Raw genomic sequence first — 17,528 nt, 5'->3', positions numbered from 1 at the left:
TCTCCGCGTCTTACTCTTCCGCCATCTTGCCGCCAAATCCCCCCGCTCTCTTTTTTTAAAAATTAATTAATTAATTTATTTTTGGCTGCGTTGGGTCTCTGTTGCTGTGCGCGGGCTTTCTCTAGTTGTGGAGAGCGGGGGCTGCTCTTCGGCGCTGTGCGTGGGCTTCTCATTGAGGTGGCTTCTCTTGTTGGCGGAGCATGGGCTCTAGGCGCACAGGTTTCAGTAGTTGTGGCACATGGGCTCAGTAGTTGTGGCCCACGGGCTCTAGAGTGCAGGCTCAGTAGTTGTGGCGCCCAGGCTTAGTTGCTCCGCGGCATGTGGGATCTTCCTGGACCAGAGATTGAACCCGTGTTCCCTGCATTGGCAGGCGGATTCTTAACCACTGCGCCACCAGGGAGGTCCCCTCCTGCTCTCTCTTATAAGGACCTGTGGTGACGCTGGGCCCACCTGGATAATCCAGGATCATCTCCCATCTCAAGATCCTTAATTTAATCACATCTGCAAAGTTCCCTTTGCCATGTCAGGTCACATATCCCTGTAGGATCTGGGAATTACGACCTGGACGTCTTTGGGGGCTCTGCTGTTCGGCGCCCCACGGGAAGCACGCTGGCTTCAGGTCATCTGGGCCTGGCCCATGTTTTGAGCTGACTTTGATCTCATGGTCACCTCTGCGCATCCTTGGGAGGCCTCCTTGGCCACTGCAACTCCCCTGACTGGGCACTGCCTGCCCTGGGCTGGCTGATGCCCTGCAGCCTGTTGCCGTGGGGCCCTAGGGAGACTCACTGTGATTCTAGGCGGCTGCGCCCAGGGTGTGTCCTGAATCCTGTCCCAGATCCTGCTCCTCTGACGGGCTGCTGGGTGGCAGGGTGGTCACCACCAGGAGCAGACCCTGCTCTGCTGCCCTCACACCTCTGCTGTGGCATGTGTGACGTGGCCATTGGCTGGAGCTCTTGGAGGGGCACTGTAGCCCCAAACCCCCAGGCCCTGAGGTCGGAGGCAGGCTACCCCCTCTCCTCCTGGGGAAACAGACTCGGCCCTCCAACAAGTCTCTCCGCAGTTCTCCCCTCATCTCCATGACCTTGACTCTTTTACACCTTCCTCCTGCGAGGGGTTGACCCTCCCTGCAGTGGAGATGTGAGCTCTCTGGAGGGAAGAAAGAAGGCATGCCAGGCAGCGGGAGGGGCCGTGCAAAGGCTCGGAGCAGTGGAAGAACAGCCCACTGAGTCTGGGAGAGGTGGGGACTGGGCAGAACTTCCCAGAGAAAGCGGAAATACACAGGGGACCAGGGGGTTGAGGGTCCCCGGCCTGCAGCCAGCTTGATAGAGTGAAGAAGCTGCCTTTGCTGGGTCCGTGATGAGCTGAGGGCTCCCCAAACCAAGGTCACAGAGGGACCCTCTGGTCAGAAGGGCCCACTGTATCCACGTAATTTATGACTGTTGATGTCAGCTGAGATCATCTGCGTGCGGTAGCCTGGTCACTTCACGGCTCTCTATGGTTCACTCCCATCTCCATTTCCATCCCGATCTCTCTGGAAGGAAGTCACCGTGTGCAGCCCAGGCCTAAGGAGGAGGGGGTCATGCCCCACTTCCTCCACTTGGGGGCATCTACATAAATTACTGGGGCTCTTTGGAAAGGGAGATTTGCCTTCTCTTCCACGTTTATTTAATCCATCACATATATATGAACAAGTTCTATTAGCTTTGCTTTCAAGATTGCTTTCATGAAGCAACAGCTGTATGAGTAGGGAAAGCCTTAAGCTTAAGGCTATGTTTGACAGAGATTCACCCAAATTGCATTACACACTACAGTCCAGAAACTGAAAAACCATTTATGCCTCAGTTCCTTTGGGATTTATTCTAAAGGCTTTTAGATTGTTCTGTAGTTGAGAATTTTTAACCACACAAAGTCCAAGTTGTCGTGTAGAATGTCAGCACTGAAGTAGCCCAAGGCCTGTTTCTTGGTCACGTGCATCACTGTGTTTATGATGTTTATTTCAAATCTACTCTCTCAGCGCAGGAATATGTCCCACAGGGGGCGCTGCAGACCCAAACTGCCCCCTGAGTGACCTCAGAAAATTCCAGGTATTTCAAACTTGCTCTTGAGTTGAATGCCTGTAGCTGTGTCCATGTGTGTTGGGGCCAGATCTATAACTGGGTGTTCTCCAAATAAACCCAGTGTTTTAAAAAAAGTCTACTTTTTATTGAAGTATAGTTGATTTACAGTATTGTGTTAGTTTCAGGTGTAAAGTGATTTGTTTTTATATATATATATGTGTAATGTTTTTTCAGATCCCTTTCCATTATAGGTTATTACAGCCTGAATATAGTTCCCTGTGCTATACAGTAGGTCCTTGTTGTTTATTTTATACATGATGGTGTGTATCTGTTAATCCCATGATCCTCTTTTCCCCTTTGGTAACCATAAATTTGTTTTCCTTGTCTGTGAGTCTGTTTTGTAAGTAAGTTCATTTGTATCATTTTTTAAAGATTCCACATATAAGTGATATCATATAATATTTGTCTTTGTCTTACTTCACTTAATATGATAATCTCTAGATCCATCCATGTTGCTGCAAATGGCATTCTTTCATTCTTTTTTATGGCTGAGTAATATTCCCTTGTATATATGTAACACATCTTTATTCATTCATCTGTTGATGGGCACTTAGGTTGCTTCCGTGTCTTGGCTATTGTAAATAGTGCTGCTATGAACATAGGGGTGCATGTATCTTTTTGAATTATAGTTTTGTCTGGGTATATGCCCAGGAGTGGGATTGCTGGATCATATGGCAACTCTATTTTTAGTTTTTTGAGGAACCTCTGTACTGTTTTCCATAGTGGATGTACCAATTTACATTCCCACCAACAGTGTAGGGGGGTTCCCTGTTCTCCATACCCTCTCCAGCAATTGTTATGTGTAGACTTTTTAATGATGGCCATTCTGATGTGTGTGAGGTGGTACCTCATTGTAGTTTTGATTTGCATTTCTCTAGTAATCAGTGATGTTGAGCATCTTTCCATGTGCCTATTGGCCATCTATATGTGTTCTTTGGAGAAATGTCTCTTTAGGTCTTCTGCCCATTTTTCGATTGGGTTGTTTGTTTTTTTTGTTGTTGAATTGTATTAGCCAATTGTATATTTTGGAAATTAAGCCCTTGTTAGTTAGTTGCATCATCTGCAGAGATTTTTCTCCCATTCTGTAGGTTGTCCTTTCGTCTTGTTTATGGTTTCCTTCGCTGTGCAAAAGCTTGTAAGTTTGATGAGGTCCCATTTATTTATTTTCATTTTTATTTCTGTTGCCTTGGGAGACTGACCTAAGAAAACAGTGGTACAATTTATGTCAGAGAATGTTTTGTCTATGCTCTTTTCTAGGAGTTTTACGGTGACATATCTTATGTTTAAGTCTTTAACCCATTTTGAGTTTATTTTTGTGCATGGTGAGAGGGTGTGTTCTAACTTCACTGATTGACATGTAGCTGTCCAGCTTTCCCATCATCACTTGCTGAAGAGACTGTCTTTTCTGCATTGTGTATTCTTGCCTCCTTTCTTGAAGATTTATTGACCATAGGTGTGTGGGCTTATTTCTGGGCTCTCTGTTCTGTTCCATTGATCCATATGTCTGTTTTTGTGCCAACACCACACTGTTTTGATTACTGTAGTATTGTCTGAAGTCTTGGAGGGTTATGCCTCCGGCTTTGTTCTTTTTCTTCAGGATGGCTTTGGCAGTTCTGGGTCTTCTGTGGTTCCATGTCAATTTTAGGATTATTTGTTGTAGCTCTGTGAAAAATGTCATGGGTGATTTGATAGGGATTGCATTATATCTATAGATTGCTTTGGGTAGTACACCATTTTAACAATATGAATTCTTCCGATCCAAGAGCATGTGTTATCTTTCCACTTCTTTGAATCATCTTCTATATCCTTTATCAGTGTTTTATAGTTCTCAGCGTGTAGGTCTTTCATTTCGTTGGTTAGGTTTATTCCTAGGTATTTTATTATTTTTTTTGATGCAATTTTAAACAGGATTGGTAAACTCAGTTTTTAAAGAAATGTCATAAAATGTACAATTTGAAGCTTATATAAATATTATAAATATACATGAAAATATATAAATAAAAACCATAAATATTATTAAAACATAAGCTTCTTTGAGCTAATTCTCTCTCCCATATGGTCTGCTCTATTTCCAATGCTTTTTAATGCATTTTTCATCTCATTGAGTTCTTCAGCTCCAGAATTCATTTTGTTCTTTTTTAGAGTTCAGTATTTTTACTAAATTATTTCTTCTGTTCCTTAGTTTTAGTCCTGAGCTCATTGAACTGCCTTTGTGAGTTCTCTTGTAGCTCTTTGAGTTTCTTTATGACAGCTATGTTGAATTCTTTATCAGTTAGATCATAGTATTCCTTGACTTTATGTTTGGTTTCTGGAGACTTGTCATTTTCCTTTTGTGATACGATGTTATTGTGGCTTTTCAGACTTGATGAGTTGTTCCTCTGCTGGCACATTTGAAGTAGCAAAAACCTTTCTTCTTTGGGTAAAGTTTTTTTTTTTTTTTTTTTTTTTTAATTCTAAGAATTCATCATGCTAGTAAAAACAAACAAAAAACCATAACAGTAACTGCAGTCTGGCCACTGTCTGCTTTTATACAGCCAGTGAGCTGAGAATGACTTTCGTTCTTTAAACAGTTGGAAACAAAATCAGAAGAATAATATTTTATGATGTGTGAAATTCACATTTCTGTGTTCATAAATGTGTGACATAAACAGCCATGTCCAACTGTTTTTCTATTGCCTGTGGCTATTTTGGTGCCACAAGAGATGTGAGTAGCTGTGACAGAGATGGTATGGCTTGAAAAATCAAAAATATTTACTGTCGGGCCCTTGACAGAAAAAGTTTGCCAAACCCTGGTTTCGTGCTTAGCCCAATAAAAGGCTTTTTCAGGGAGGAGAATGATATCACTTGATGTTGCTTAGAATTGCTGGTGCTTGGGGATAAAAAGCAGACCGACTTTTAGTTGGTTTTATTGTTGGTATGTCTTCAGCCCGGGGGGCCCCCGCTGCCCCCCATTGCCTGCACCTGGGACCACCATAGCCCCCTGCCCCCCTGCCCTGGGCGTGCTCCGGCTTCTAGGAGATTGCCTTTTTGCACAGAATGCCACTACCTCAGATATTCCTGAAAGCATACTCACGAGGTTTGCGCGCATAAGTACAGGGCATCTAATTCTTCCACTCCCTTGGCTGCAGGCGGCAGAAACCTGAGCGAGCGGTGATGAAGAGCTGGGGTTACTCCCTCGTGTCCAGGAGGGTGAGGGCGCCTGGGCTGCAGAACACTTTGCTCCCACGGGACCACCTCAGTGCTCAGACCTGTCTCTCCAAGAGGGCCTGTGCCTTGCGGGCCGGAAGCATCCAGGCAGTCCCCAGGCAGTCTTCAGGCAGCAGGCAAGAAAGGGCTCTGGCCAGGAAGCACCCGATTGGCAGGAACGGTGGGGACGAGGGTGAACAGAGAGAGTCTGGAAGGCAGTAGTCCCTTGACACAAAAAAAGGAGGATGTTCAGATGGCCTCTGAGTTCTTTTTTTTTAATTGAAGTACAGTTGACTAAAATGTCGTGTTAGTTTCAGCTGTACAGCAAAGTGATTGTTATACATATATATATATATTCTTTTTCAGATTCTTTTCTCTTATAGATTATATTGAGTATAGCTCCCTGTGCTACATAGTAGGTCCTTGTTGGTTTTCTATTTTATATATAGTGGTATGTATCTGTTAATCCCAAACTCCTAAATTATCCCTCCCCTCCCTTCCCCTTTGGTAACCATAAGTTTGTTTTCTGTGTCTGTGTGTCTATTTCTGTTTTGTAAATAAGTTCATTTGTACTTTTTTTTTTTTTAAGATTCCACATATAAGCAATATCATATGATATTTTTCTTTCTCTGTCTGGCTTACTTCACTTAGTATGATAATCTCTAGGTCCATCCATGTTGCTGCAGATGGCATTATTTCATTCATTTTTGTGGCCTAGTAAATTCCATTGTATATGTATGTATATGTATAAGTATATATATATACACTACGTCTTATTTATCTATTCCTCTGTTGATGGACACCTAGGTTTCTTCCATGTCTTGGCTGTTGTAAATAGTGCTGGAGTGAACATAGGCGTGCATGTATCTTCTCGAATTATAGTTTTCTATGGATATATGCCCAGAAGTGGGATTGCTGGATCACATGGCAGCTCTATTTTTAGTTTTTTAAGGAAACTCCATACTGTTCTCCAGCTCTGAATTCTTTTTAAGCCTTGAAGTCTCCGTGTATTTTTCAGTATCCCATTTATTTTCCCGCCATAGCTTCTCACCGTCCTGGTTTTTCTCCCTCTTATCTTCCCCAGCCTCTCCTCCACAGCCAGAAACCCCCCAACCATCCCCTCCCCTCAATTTAATTATGCTCCTCCCCACTCATTAAGCAGGTGGAACTGAATGATAAAGGACTAGAAGACTGAGGGCGGGGACTGTAATGCTCACTGCTGTGTCACCACGCCTGGCATGTATGTAGTAGGTGCTCAATACTCTCTGGGGACCTGTGACCAGCACTGCCCTTGCCCTTTGGACCTTACAGCTGTCCTAGCCACACAGGCCCAAGACCACCAAGATCAACCCGCAGTCCGACAAATCAGGCCTGTTCACCCAGTGCACTGGGTGCCCTGGGCAGCTCAAACTGACAAAGGCAAAGAGAGATTTCATAGGACTTTGTGGAAAGGTGGGGTTTGGGTGAAACTTAAGAAGCAGCGTTTCAACAGGCTCAGGGCAAAACAGGGCTGTGTGGGAAGCGGCCAGCATCTGGTCTGGGCTGCAGTGTGGACTCGGCTCCCGTTCCCTTGGGAACCACAAAGTTAGGAGGGCAATGGACCATCGTGTCCAGAAACCACTTATATGGATCTGCACACGGGTTGGAAATCCAGGCTGCTTCTCCGTCAAAGCTGACTTAAATTCTCAGGCGGGAGCAGGAAGTTTCATTCTGAGTGATAGAATTTCAAACAGCGAAGTTTCTGCTCATCTATGATTTTACAGTTCAAAGTTCTTTTTGAGTAAAACAGTCACTACACAAAAAAGGGGGTTGTTATGACACTTTACAGCTGCAGCTGAGTGTCCTTGAGAAACGTTGTCCCTCGTGAACTTGAGGACAGCAAAACCCAGCAGCTGGTTTTATCTGTGTGTCTGTTACTCTGCTTGATCCTGTGATGCCATTTCTCAGTCTTGGGGGCAGGATAAGGATTTCTGTGCTAACTGTTCCATTGGCTCTGGCTGGGAGATGGGTTGGAGGAGGGCAGGAGGCTGTTATTGGGGTCTGGCCCAGACAGGGGGCCCTGGGGACATGGAGGGAAGTGGGTGGAGGCAGGCCAGATCTTGGAGGTAAAACAGATTTAGTAAGTAATGGAACATGGGGAGAGAAGGAGGAGGAAGCGTCCACGATGGTTCCAGTTCTCTGACTTGGGCCTGGAAGGTGGTGGCCGGCCCTCGGGAAGGAAGTAAATAGGAGATGCAGTTTTGGAGGCAAGAGTTTGGGTTTGGCTGGGCTGAGTTTGAGATGCAGCCTGATGGGCCTTAGGGGTCAGAGTGCAGTCTAGACCACCAGCTGGACGTGCCGGTTTGGGGGTCAGCAGAGCAGACAGGTGGGAAGGGAAGTCACCAGGAAGACAGGAGGAAGGAATTAATGTCAGGGAGGACACATAGAGTGAAAACTACCAGGGAGGGAGGGGAGAAAAGGCAGGGCTGAGCGACCTAGATGCCCAGGAAGGAGAGTTTTAATAAGGCAGGAATGCTCACTGTGAGCCCCTGCATGTAAGGACTGAAAGTGCCCCCTGGATTTAGTGACAGAGCCCCTGGGGCCAGGTTTCAGTGGTTTGGGGAACGAATGGAAGGTGAATAAATCCCGACAACAGTCCTGAGACATTTTGGAGTGAAGCTGGGGTCGAGGGGTTGGGGATGGGGTGGGAGAAGCTGGAGAAGGCCTGAGGGTCAAGGTGAGTTTATTTATCAAGACTGGACAGACTTAAGCACGTTTAAATGCCACTGGAAAGGACTGGGGGTCAGAGAACGAAGACAGAAGTGAGGGCTCCCAGGAAGAGAGAGGGGCTGGGCTGCGGAGGGGCAGAAGCGGGGAGGCGGGGAGGCAGGAGCCCGGGCCCTGGGATGCTAGGCTGTGCCCAGATTAGTTGGGGGAGGGCGAGCGAGAGGGGTGCCAGAGGAGGGTGGCCTGGGTCTTAATCCATGGAGGCCTCAGTAGTGGAGGGTCCCGCGGCTGGGTTACCTGCCTCTCTCGTCTCTCGCTGGGTCTCCCTTAGGCCCGCTCTCCTCTCTCCCACCTCCGTCCTCATCCCGGCCGCACCCCGTGCTCCCAAGGCCCAGCTACTTTACCCGAGGCCAGACAGCCCCTCCCTCCCCAGGTGCTCCTCCCTGGCTCCTCCCATGAATCCTCAGCCACTCTCTATCGCAGTTCCGCCTCCAGCGTCTTTTCCAGTTCCTCGCCCTCCTTCCTTCCTGCAGCCGGCCCCGCCCACGGCCCCGCCCTCACCCGCCTGCGCCGGCCCGCTCCCCGTGAGGTGCATATCCATTGGCTGAATTTTTATAAGGCTCCGCCCACTAGGCTTCCGCTTCTGTGATTGGGGCAGACAGCCGTCCGTCAGCGCCGTCGCCTGGCAACGGGGTGGGCTGCTCTAGAGGAAAATCTGTGGACTGCAACCGGAAAGGCAGGTCGGGTCGGCTCTGGGGCAGTGGGCGAGGGCCTCGGTGAGCGGAAGGGTCGGGGTGTGGGAGGGGGAAGGTCGTTGGTCAGGAGGGCTGGAGGGAGCAGCCTGGCCAGCTTAGGGGTGGGGGCGATGACCCTGGTCCTGGGAGCGAATGGTGCCAGGGTGGACCTGGGCCCTGCCCCTCCCTGGCAGCCCGTGCCTCTCTGCCCTGCGGCGGGGTGGGGAGTGGTGGGGGGACAGCTGCGAGAGAGGAGGAGTCTCCCTGCGTGGTCATTTGGAGCACAGAATCACTCCTCACATTCTGCTTCCCGTGTGGTTGAGATCAGAGGGTTCCGGCAGATTCTTACCCGAGGGTTCTCAGGGTGGAGGCTCGCTGTCAGAAGGGAAAGCGAGAGAGAGCTGTAGAGACGCAGAACTGGGGAGCATCGGCGGGAGGAGGCGAGGCAGGGGACTGTACTGGAGTGTGTGGCGGGCTGGGGCGGTCTCTCTTCTGACCACAGCCTACTTACTTTGTCCCCGGAGAGTGGAGGTGATGGCTAAATTCAGGGCAGAGGGGAGAGAAGAAAGTGCTCCTAGGCTGACAGCCTGCAGATGAGCCACTGGGGCTCCCTGGAGGGAGGGAAGCCAGTATAGGGCAGGAGCAGGACAGGTCACCTTCTGGCCAGCAGGGACTCTGCACAGCTGGCGGCTGGCCCAGGCTCAAGCTGACACTTCGCAGAAGGTTCTCGGATGTAAACAAAGCTTGAAGCAGATGAGGTGGTGGGAGTCTTCCCAGAAGGGGTGTACTGAGGGCCAGATTGCTGCTTCCAGGACAGTGGCCCCTTGGAGGTGGAGAGTCCAGGGTGTCCCTCGAGGACAGGAGTCGTCAGAGAGGCTCAGAGAGGCTCTGAAAAGAGGTGCCTAAGCCATGCTAGGATGCCAGCAGGAACTGTGGCACATTCTGCAGAAAAACAGCTCCTGGCTCCCTCCCGAGCACTGGGGAGTTTGTTCCTTCCAAGCTGGGCTGTTTGTCTTGTTCCAAGGCAAGAAATCTTCTGTTGCCTTCGGCTCATGTGTCTCCTTCTCTGGCCTCCAGAAAGCCGAATTATTGATAAATGCCCTATGTTGCCTCATTTAATCCTTTCCCCCTCATGACAGGGCTGGTGGCACTTGCCCTGTTTTACTAGGGTTGGAAAAGGCTGCATAACTTGCCCTCAGTCCTAACAGCAACCAGTGTCAGAACTTGAACTCGGATCTGTGCATCTTTGCTTACACCATCTGGATTCCAGCGCACGTCAGTGCCCACCCTCCCGCTCGGCCCCATGGCCCTGCATCTTTGGAAGCCAGTTTCACATTCTCAGTCCTACTGACGTTTGCGGCCAGGGACTTCTTTGTTCAGGGGGGGCTGTCCTGTGCGTTGTAGCGTATTTAGCAGCACCCCTGGTTGTTATCCACTAGATGCCAGCAGCACCCCTCTCCCTGGATGTGACAACCAGACGTCATTGCCAGCTGTGCCCCGGCAGACAAAACCGCCCCCAGTTGAGAACCACTGGGGTTAGCAATCTTAAAGGAACACTGAGGCGCGTCCTCTTGAAAGAGAACGTGATATACGTAAACCTGCAGGAGACTCAGGCCAGCGTTGGGTTGTTTTATGCACAGCTTGGCCGGAAAATAAAGCCTGTGGCACATATCGAGGTGCACCCAGGACAGTCCTGTGAGAAAACCATTGCCAGGGACTGAAAGAAAGTTCGGGAACATGCATCTGGGGAGAAGTAAGGACGCATCAAGGGCCTTCAGTTCCTCCCCAGAGTTGATTAGAGAGATTTCAGGCCTGATAAAACGATGGAGTCCGGGCTGGATGAACTTGGGGCCGCTGTACCACTGCCATTACGTCATCCTGCCTTGTGGGAGCTCTTTAACAGGAGCGGGGTGTCCTTGGAGCTGTCTAAAGATGTGTCCTCTTACCAGTGCGCTGCGGATACTGAGAATGGTGGGCCAGGGGCCCGGGGCATGGTCTGAGAGGTTGCCCTTCCTTCCACCTCTTGTTGACTCCGGGCCTGTGGCTACTGCTTGAGGGTGTAGCAGTTCTCCCTCCTCCTAGAAGAAAATCCAGTGTTGCCAGCTGCCCTGCTTCTGGGCCTTCCCTGGCATCTCTTCCAGGTGCCGCCCTGAGCCTGCCGCATGCCGATGGGCCGCACCTCTCCTGTGCGTTTCTGCCCTCCAGTCCTTCCTGTGGGCGCCTCGCCCAGCTCTGGTCCTTTCTCGCAGGCATTTGGACCCTGAGGAGGCCAGGCTGCTGTTTCCAGACAACAGTGGAGGAGCCTGTTTCCGGTGGGACAGAGGAGGGGGCTGGGATGGGCTGGAAGTGAGGGGCTGGGTGGAGGCAGACGAGGCCACCTTGCTCTGTAGACCCCCCTGGTCCCCTCCGCACACCAGACCTCGCCTGGGCGATGTCGGTTTCACCCTGCACCTTTGTGTGCACTGTCCCTGCTCCCTGGGCGAACCACCTGTGGGTGCCGGAAAACCCAGCCGGAACACGTCCTTTGGGACATTTTCCACTCTCGCCCCATCCCTGCCGAACCCCGCAGCATTTGCTGGACGGGACGCTCCCGCAGGCCCTGGGCCTTTCTGAGGCTTCTGTCTGCTCTCCCTCTGACGGAGCCTGGCCTAGGAGACGCTGAGTTAGTTACCTGTTGAAGGAATTAGATGCATGTGCTGAGGGCAGGAAGGCCAGTGTGCTGGAGGGGGCAGGCCCCATGACCTCTCAGTGGCACCGCCCCTGGCCGCACTGATTGTTCAGTCATGGAACATCTGGGAATGTCTGAGGAGAGGCATTTACATGTTGGCAGCCTTTTCGCCCCAGACGTCCCCCTAAAAGAGGCTGGTATCTCCCGGTAGAGCGACTCCTTGGTTTTGAGAAGGAAGGGTGCTTTCCCGGGATGTGGGGAGTTTGAGGTGCGGCCTTTGGATGGAGCCCCCGTCCTTGCTGTCAGCTCTCCCTGGTGGCCCAGGCCTGGTGGGCATGGGGTACGGACGTGGGCAGGGGACTGGGCACGGGTGGTGGAGTGAGGGGTACTGATCCAAGGGGCCCTGAGTGCCTGCGGTCTGGGAGTGAGTCCCGTGGGGCCCGAACGTGAGGGACCCAGGCAAGGCCGACCTCCTGGAGTTGGCACACGGGATCTCACGAGGTGGGGAGGGAACAGGCCGTCCACCCGAGCGGTGGGTGGGGAACAACACAGCCGTTGGACCGGCACGTCCCCGTGCCTGCGTGTGCCAGGCTGGCTCGGGTGCTGGCCAGGTGGCCGTGTGGCAGTCTCTAATGGCTTTCAGGTTGTACGGTGGGTGAGTCAGGCATGCAGGTGTGGGTGCAGCGCAAGCAGAGTGAGCGAGGAGGGACCTGTGTCCGTGTCAGTTACGGCAGCAGTCGGTTCTAGGAAAGTCGGGAACGCCGGCTAGTCTTGGAACCCGAGGCTGAGTAGATGGTGAGGGGTGCAGAGGTGGACATGAGGGTCCTCTGAGCCAGACAACGGGCAGAAGGGAGTTGTCCACAGAGACTGGTGTCTGACGTTCCGAGGGGACCACACGCATCCGCCAGGTCGGCCTTGGGAGCCCACCTGGGTGGGCACGGCTGTCAGCCGGCCTGGAGGGTCCAGCTCTGACATGAAGCTGTGCTGACATCTCAAAAACCTTTCCCCCCAGGTGTTCAGAAGGCCGTCATCTCTTCCAGAGTTTAGGTGAGTCGGGGGCCTTCTCATGTCACAAACCTTAAGGTTTTGTAGATGAAGTGAAAAAGCGTGGTGATCTTTGCTAGGAAGACCCTGAGAACGAAATAGATTTCACTAGGGTACGTTTTAATTCATTTACCATTTCCAGGATTTCAGCGGGATAACAAGGTAGGGACGCAGGGAGAGTTGTGTGACAGGTCTTTTGGTGACTTGATAAATTAACGCAGATTTTGAGAGAAGCTTGAATTTCCCTGGTTGGAAGGGTATGAATCTAAAAATACTTTTGACTAAAGCTATCGTGATTTATCGCTAATGGAAGTAGAGCTGGGGTGGAACCAAGTGAAAGCAAAATCACGCTGTGTAGACAGATCAGGTCACTGTGCGGGGTCCCAGAATAACCTGCAGCCTGCTTTCTGGTCAACAGAGCAGTGCAGCATCCTTCTTAATTATTACACTAGCCCTTCTCTGTTCCTCCTGCATCCTCCGTGAAAAGGATTAAGCTACCCAGTCACTGCATGGCACCAAGGCCTTCTTTGGGCCTTCCAAGAGGCATCCTCTTTCACACTCTCACCGAGCCCCCCATGCTTCCTCGCTGCCTTGGGCTGGAAATGCAGCTCTGACCACACGCGTACTCCTGCTTGTCTTTAGCCAGGGGGCATCGACCGATTTTCTATTGTGATTTCTCTTAGGCGTTGCTTTCAGACACTTAATACTAAGAGCACTGCTTTGCAGTTGGCAGAATATATTAAATTAACCGCAGCGTCAGTGATGTTCTTCTTTCTGTACCTTCTTTCTGCCTTTGCTTGGCAAAGGCAAGAGATGATGGCTCGTCTCCTCATCAAGTCCTGCGTGATCAGGTTGTTTCTTGGGGCTCTTAGAAAAGTTGACAAACAGGACGGGTCTGCCTTGGCATGGCCGCTTGGGCGGTGCCCCCTGGAGGGGACCAGGCACCAGCTGGTGCCGCTCGTTGTATCTTAGACATGAAGAAAGCCCCACTTAGGCTGGACCTTGAGCCCAGGGCCGGAAGTTTTCCTTCTTGGCTCTTACGCTGCTGAAAAAGTTGAGAACTGGAAACATTTAGATCAGGTGGCCCGTGAGTGATAGCCCCAAACTGGGCTGCGCAAGCACCCATTTCCAGCAGCCTTTGCAAGTGTGCTACAGCTCCTGTCCAAGGAGCCCTCTGCTGGACGCTTCCTGTTTGGGGCAGATGGGCACCCCTGCCAGAATGGCTGGATTAAAAAGATGGAAAAATAGCAAGAATGTCAGAGACGATATGGAGAAATTGGAACCCTCATGCTTTCCTGCTGGGAATGTAAAACAGGAAATAGTTTTGGCAGTTCCTGAAAAAGTGAACATCAGATTATACAACCCAGCAATTCCATTCCTAGGTATCGTACCTGCCGCCCCCAAATTTGAAAGCAGGGACTCAGATAAGCACGTGTACACATATGTTCACAGCAGCACTGTTCACAACACCCAAAGGATAGAAACAGCCCCAATGTCCATCAACAGGTGAATGGATAAACCAAAGACGGTATACCATAAATATTATTCACCCATAAAAAGGAATGAAGTACTGATCATGCTACCATGCAGATGCGATTTTAAAACATTATGCTGAATGAAAAAAGCCACACCCCAAAGACCGTGTACTGGACGATTTCATTTACATGAAATGTCTGAAATAGGCAAATCCACAGAGAAAGCGCGTTAGTGGTTGCCAGGGGCTGAGGCATCGGGGACGGGGAATAACCGCTGACGGGTGTGGGGTGTCTTTTGGGGTGACGGAAGTGTTTTAGAACTAGGTAAAGGTGGTGGCCTCACAATGTTGTGAATGTCCCAAATGCCACTGAATTGTTCACTTTTTTTTTTTTTGGTACCTGGAGTTTATTTTTTTTAATCTTTTGTTTTTATAAATAGATCTTTATTGGAGTATAACTGCTTTACAATACCGTGTTAGTTCCTGTTGTACACGAAAGTGAATCAGCCATATGCGTACATATGTCCCCATATCCCCTCCCTCTTGCGTCTCCCTCCCACCCCTCTAGGTGGTCACAGAGCACCGAGCTGGTCTCCCCATGCTTTGGTGCTGCTTCCCACTAGCTAGCTATTTTACATTCGGTAGTGTATATATGTCCATGCTACTCTCACTTTGCCCCAGCTTCCCTCTCCCACCCCGTGTCCTCAAGTCCATTCTCTATGTCTACCTCTTTATTCCTACCATGCAGCTAGGTTCATCGGTACCATTTTTTTTTTTTTAGATTCCATATATATGCGTTAGAATACAGTATTTGTTTTTCTCTCTCTCTCTTTTTTTTTTTTTTTTTTTTTTTTTTTGCGGTACACGGGCCTGTCACTGTTGTGGCCTCCCCCGTTGCGGAGCACAAGCTCTGGACGCGCAGGCCCAGCGGCCATGGCTCACGGGCCCAGCCGCTCCGCGGCATGTGGGATCTTCCCGGACCGGGGCACGAACCCGTGTCCCCTGCGTCGGCAGGCGGACTCTCAACCACTGCGCCACCAGGGAAGCCCTGTTTTTCTCTTTCTGACTTACTTCCCTCTATGACAGACTTTAGGTCCATCCTCCTCACTACAAATATCTCAATTTCGTTTCTTTTTATGGCTAATATTACATTGTATCTATGTGCCACATCTTCTTTATCCATTCATCTGTCGATGGACACTTAGGTTGCTTCCATGTCCTGGTTATTATATAAATAGTGCTGCAATGAACATTGGGGTGCATGTCTCTTTTTGAATCATGGTTTTCTCAGGATATATTCCCAGTAGTGGGATTGCTGGGTCATATGGTAGTTCGATTTTTAGTTTTTTAAGGAACCTTCATACTGTTTTCCATAGTGGTTGTATCAGTTTATGTTCCCACCAACAGTGCAGAAGGGTTCCCTTTTCACCAAACCTTTTCCCGCATTTATTTCTAAATTTTTTGTTAATAGCCATTCTGACCGGCGTGAGGTGATACCTCGTAGTTTTGATTTGCATTTCTTTAATAATTAGTGATGTTGAGCATCTTTTCATGTGCCTCTTGGCCATCTGTATGTCTTCCTTGGTGAAATGTCTATTTAGGTCTTCTGTCCATTTTTAAATTAGATTGTTTGTTTTTTTGATATTGAGCTCCATGAGCTGTTTGTATATCTGGAGATTAATCGTTTGTCTGTTGTTTCATTTGCAAATATTTTCTCCCATTCTGCGGGTTGTCTTTTTGTCTTGTTTATGGTTTCCTTTGCTGTGTAAAAGCTTGTAAGTTTAATTAAGTCCCATTTGTTTATTTTTTTTTTTTATTTCCGTTTCTCTAGGAGGTGGGTCAAAAATGATCTTGCTGTGGTTTATGTCAAAGAGTGTTTTTCCTATGTTTTCCTCTTAAGAGTTTTATAGCGTCTGGCCTTACTTTTAGGTCTGTAATCCATTTGGAGTTTATTTTTGTGTATGGTGGTAGGGAGTGTATTTCATTCTTTTACATGTAGCTGTCCAATTTTCCCTGCACCACTTATTGAAGACGCTGTCTTTTCTCCATTGTATGTTCTTGCCTGTTTTGTCGTAAATTAGGTGCCCAGATGTGCGTGGGTTTATCTCCGGGCATTCTGTCCTGTACCATTGATCTATATTTCTGTTTTTGTGCCAGTACCATACTGTCTTGATTACTGTAGGTTTGTGGTATAGTTTGAAGTCGGGGAGCCTGATCCTTCCAGCTCTGTTCTCCTTTCTCAATATTGCTTTGGCTATTTGGGGTCTTTTGTGTTTCCGTATGAATTGTAATGGCATTCTAATTCTGTGAAGAATGCCATTGGTAGTTTGATAGGGATTGCATTGAATCTGTAGATTGCTTTGGGTAGTATAGTCATTTTCACAATATTGATTCTTTCAATCCAAGAACATGGCATATTTCTCCATCTGTTTATGTCATCTTTGATTTCTTTCATCAGTGTTTTATAGTTTTCTGAGTACAAATCTTTTGCCTCTTTAGGCAGGTTTATTCCGAGGTATTTTATTCTTTTTGTTGAGATGGTAAATGGGATTGTTTCCTGAATTTCTCTTTCTGATTTTCCGTTGTTGGTGTATAGGAATGCCAGAGATTTCTGTGCATTAATTTTGTATCTTGAAACCTTGCCAAACTCATTGATTATTTCTAGTAGTTTTCTGGTGGCATCTTTAGGATTTTCTATGTATAGTATCATGTCATTGGCAAGCAGTGACAGTTTTACTTCTTTTCCAATTTTGTATTCCTTTTATTTCTTTTTCTTCTCTGATTGCTGTGGCTAGGACTTCCAAAACTATGTTGAATAAGAGTGGAGAGAGTGGACATCCTTGCCTTGTTCCTGATCTTAGAGGAAATGCTTTCAGTTTTTCATCATTGAGTATGATGCCTGCTGTGGGTCTATCATATATGGCCTTTATTATGTTGAGGTAGGTTCCCTCTATGCCCATTTTCTGGAGAGTTTTTATCGTAAATGGGTGTTGAATTTTGACAGAAACCTTTTCTGCATCTGTTGAGATTATCATATGGTTTTTATTCCTTAATTTGTTAATGTGGTGTATCACATTGATTGATTTGCGTATATTGAAGAATCTTTGCATCTCTAGGATAAATCCCACTTGATCATAGTGTATGATCGTTTTAATTTGTTGTTGGATTCTGTTCGCTAGTATTTTGTTCAGGATTTTTGCATCTGTGTTCATCAGTGATACTGGTCTATAATTTTCTTTTTTTGTGATATCTTTTCCTAATTTTGGTATCAGGGTGAAGGTAGCTTCATAGAATTAATTTGGGAGTGTTTCTCCCTCTGCAGTTTTTTGGAAGAGTTTGAGAAGGATTAGGTGTTAGCTCTTCTCTAAATGTTTGATAGAATTTGCCTCTGAAGCCATCTGGTCCTGGACCTTTGTTTGTTGGAAGATTTTTAATTACAGTTTCAATTTCATTTCTTGTGATAGGTATATTTTTTACCAAAAAATATTTATATTTTTTAGGATATATTTTCTAATTCTTCCTGGTTCAGTCTTGGAAAATTGTATCTTTCCAAGAATTTGTCCATTTCTTTGTGGTTGTCCATTTTATTGGCATATAGT

At 48.1% G+C, this 17,528-nt stretch overlaps 1 protein-coding gene across 12 annotated transcripts in view; it reads left to right on the top strand.

Annotated features, from left to right (window-relative positions):
• MEAK7 (MTOR associated protein, eak-7 homolog) overlaps positions 1 to 17,528 on the top strand; it is an 88,592-nt gene that overhangs the window by 41,229 nt on the left and 29,835 nt on the right. For 3 of the 12 annotated variants that reach the window (XR_008615475.1, XR_008615474.1, XM_028477715.2), the window contains exons 1-2: positions 8,729 to 8,785; positions 12,424 to 12,458. The exons of 3 other annotated variants lie outside the window; for them this stretch is intronic. The gene's annotated coding sequence lies outside the window, so the exon portion shown is untranslated. Of the gene's footprint in view, positions 1 to 8,720; positions 8,786 to 12,423; positions 12,459 to 17,528 lie in introns of those variants that run through there. 6 more of the 12 variants (XM_028477717.2, XM_028477716.2, XM_028477714.2 and 3 more) reach the window with 5 other exon arrangements.

The sequence above is a fragment of the Physeter macrocephalus genome, chromosome 17 (genome assembly GCF_002837175.3).
Source record: "Physeter macrocephalus isolate SW-GA chromosome 17, ASM283717v5, whole genome shotgun sequence".
In the NCBI taxonomy this organism is placed as follows: Eukaryota; Metazoa; Chordata; class Mammalia; order Artiodactyla; family Physeteridae; genus Physeter; species Physeter macrocephalus.
The sequence above is the reverse complement of the archived record's forward strand: the minus strand, read 5'-3'. Positions and strand labels throughout refer to the sequence as shown.